This window comes from Neodiprion pinetum, chromosome 2 (genome assembly GCF_021155775.2).
Source record: "Neodiprion pinetum isolate iyNeoPine1 chromosome 2, iyNeoPine1.2, whole genome shotgun sequence".
Lineage (NCBI taxonomy): Eukaryota > Metazoa > Arthropoda > Insecta > Hymenoptera > Diprionidae > Neodiprion > Neodiprion pinetum.
Window position 1 is genome coordinate 20,366,773 of NC_060233.1, and position 3,487 is coordinate 20,370,259.

Sequence of the window (3,487 nt, forward strand, 5' to 3'; positions counted from 1 at the left end):
TTTGAATCATCCGAATGATTTAAATCATGGGCTTCTGTAATATTTGCAATACTAGGTGTATTTTTATCGACATGCTCATCTACATTCGTTTCAACGTCGCTACCTATTACAGAATTATATTCACTATCTTGGCTACTATGTACATTATCATGTATTTCTGATCTTGATAGTACACTTTCAAAATTTGGTCCATCAATAGTAACATCAAAATTTTGAGAGCCTGACTGGGTTTCTGAATGCTCGAGTGTATTTTCATTGTCTTGACCGGATAAGTTTGTCTGTTCAAATGACATAGCTTGCTTCATTCTAATAATACTTAATTTAGTTTGTTGTTCAACGAGTCGACGTTCATGTCTATCTGAATAGCAGTCGTTACTTTTTCTTTTACGTGTCATTTTCTGAAATCAAATATCATAAATAATACAAGTATAATAAAGTATAATATTCAATGTTGCGAACATAAAACTTTGAATAACAAAAGGTCAGTCAATAATTTCTCATTTGATGTGCAGAAAAATAAAAGTTTATTCTGAAAACAGTCTGAGAACTAATGTTTGTCAGGGTCTACTATACAGTTGACTGCAAAGTTAAGTTGTTTAACATAAAATATACACTGAAATTATGGACGTAATGCCACTATTGATATTAGATTAGTGTGATTGCCAATGGAATGGTAGCTGGTTACCCAATCATTTGATCAAACATAAACTAAATGATTGGTTAATAATAGTCTTACCTAAAACGTATGTTGTATATTTCGAATACACAGTTGACTGTCAGCTGCTCAACCTTTTCCTGCAATTATTACAGAGGTTTCAAGATTTAGTTGTAAATACATGAGTGTGATTCAAAGCAAATAACATGTAATTACTGATCGGCGGTCTCCACGCTAGTCTGATATCTTTCTAACTAAAGCTAGATTACACGAGGCTCAAGGTGGTATATGCCAGATTGAAATGATGTATGAGCAGAATGTTTTGTGAGAGTATATTCTGCTATTTTATAATCAACAATGATAGGAATGTGCATAAAACTGAAGCTGACATAGGACGTATATACAGAGCTCTGTACATGCCTTATACAGCTTTTTATGAAATAGCCTTGTTCTATTTGGGCCAGTGAGATACACTAAGTGTTTCATTAGGGCACGTCTATATGTATAGCGTGAAAAATAATTATAATGCATAATAATATCCTATAATAATTATAGTTAAAATGTTAAAAACGTACAGTTTTGAATATACAGGCCTCAATCAGTAATTAACTAGTGAAAAGTAAACCGAAGTTTGATAACGTTCGGCGTATCTTCAAGTTTCAATTGATCAACAATTTAGTATAAATTAAAATTAGCCTTTATTAATAAATCGCGACACTATACGAATATCGGAATATGGGCTATTCCGCGTCAACCGGATCAGTCATCTCTCAGATATTTTTTTAATTTGGCATGTGGATTGTGTAGGGGGAGTTAGATTTTTGTGCCAAAGCGCGAATCTCATAATGCAAAATTCGATTTTTTATTAACAATAACGAATTAGACTCCCATTTTTTTCAAAAATTCATAACTTTGCCAAAAAATTAGATACAATATATTTTATTTTTTCAAATTACGCGGAAAGCTCCATAGAATTTAAAAAAAAATACAAAATGGTAAAAACAAGTTGTTATCAATTGTTTATTTAACAATTAACTTTTCAAAGATTTTCAAAACAGTGACTGACACGATCAAAAAATTTTTTTAAAATTTTGACATGTTCCTTGAACTGTACTACAACCTGTGAATTAATTCCAGAGGGGTGTTTTTCTTCGTTTTTGAGTAAAAAATCATTAAAGGTGTCGATGCGCATGAAACTGCGGCGCGCCGAGTCTCTAGGTAATGGCGGGCAGCCGGTTGCCGTCTACCGCTGCCCCGCGGTGGCGTCGCAGCGTTATTTTAGTCATTTTCACGATGTAGGACATGATTGAAGAATCTGAAAAAAATACTGTATCTTTACAAGGCCTGCTCAAAGCGATAAGTGAAGTTTCAGGAATGTGTTTTTTACCGTTTTTTTATAACAGAGATTCAAAATAACGGTTACACACCATGAGAGTGCACATAAATGATAATAATTACATAACTTGCTACTTATTTTAAAACAAAAACACATTCTTGAAACTTCACTTATAGCTTTGAGCAGGCCTTGCGAAGGTACAGTATTTTTTTCAGATTCTTCAATCATGTCCTACATCGTGAAAATGACTCTAAAATAACGCTGCGACGCCACCGCGGGGCAGCGGTGGACGGCAACTGGCCGCCCGCCATTTCGTAGAGACTCGGCGCGCCGCAATTTCATGCGCATCGACACATTTAATGATTTTTTACTCGAAAACGAAGAAAAACACCACTCTGGAATTAATTCACAGGTTGTAGTACAGTTCAAGGAACATGTCAGAATTTAAAAAAAATTTTTTGATCGTGTCAGTCACTGTTTTGAAAATCTTTGAAAAATTAATTGTTAAATAAACAATTGATAACAACTTTTTTTTACCATTTCGTATTTTTTTTTAAATTCTATGTAGCTTTCCGCGTAATTTGAACGAAAAAAATATATTGTATCTAATTTTTTGGCAAAGTTATGAATTTTTGAAAAAAATGGGAGTCTAATTTGTTATTGTTAATAAAAAATCGAATTTTGCATTATGAGATTCGCGCTTTGGCACAAAAATCTAACTCCCCCTACACATCCACATGCCAAATTAAAAAAATATCTGAGAGATGACTGATCCGGTTGACGCGGAATAGCCCTTATGCCGTATCGTGTGATTTTCCATCAAGGGGGAAAATCATTATGCAATTTGAAGGATAATTATCAGGACGAATTTTTCTTTGGTGAATCATTCTGATTTGGATAAACGAAGATCTGTTAACCAAAAAATATGATAAAAAAACCAGAAGTTTCCACACACAATTTCCACTATTTCTGACTTTCTCTAAATATTTGGTCAAACACTCTTAGTTCATCCAGATCACAATGATTCTCCAAAGGAAAAGTTATTCTGACAAAAAGTTATCCTTCAAATACGTAGCATGATTTTTTCAATTCTATGGAAAAGCAACCGAGTACTCACTCGTGAGAGGTCAACTGCGGTTAGGAAATAACCTTGTTGAGTAAACTATAAAAAGATTTAATATTATAGATGTTTCATAGTTGGGAAGTCAACGATCGTAATTATTTTATTCAATTCACAGCTTGCCAAAAAATTATAAGCAGTATAGTACTTTCTGTTCACACATAAGCCGGTATTTCAATTGCATACCATTCAACACATGGTGGCCAAGGATAGCCGATTTAGCAAGCAAACTGCAGAACCGCGTACATAGCAAATATGCACGTAAATATGTAATTATGCCAAGTAGCTAAGGATATTTTTTGGTCTAATTCTCTACACATTTATTGTAAATTAAACATTTACTTACCAAATATCCACTTTTCTTGCCACGTGGGTT

At 33.6% G+C, this 3,487-nt stretch overlaps 1 long non-coding RNA gene across 1 annotated transcript; it reads right to left on the bottom strand.

Annotated features, from left to right (window-relative positions):
• Positions 1 to 353: 353 nt before the first annotated feature.
• On the bottom strand, positions 354 to 3,487 carry LOC124211657 (uncharacterized). The gene is made up of 3 exons (XR_006881495.2): positions 3,458 to 3,487; positions 737 to 795; positions 354 to 398 (listed from the first exon to the last, which is right to left on the bottom strand). It is a non-coding gene; the product is annotated as an uncharacterized lncRNA (long non-coding RNA).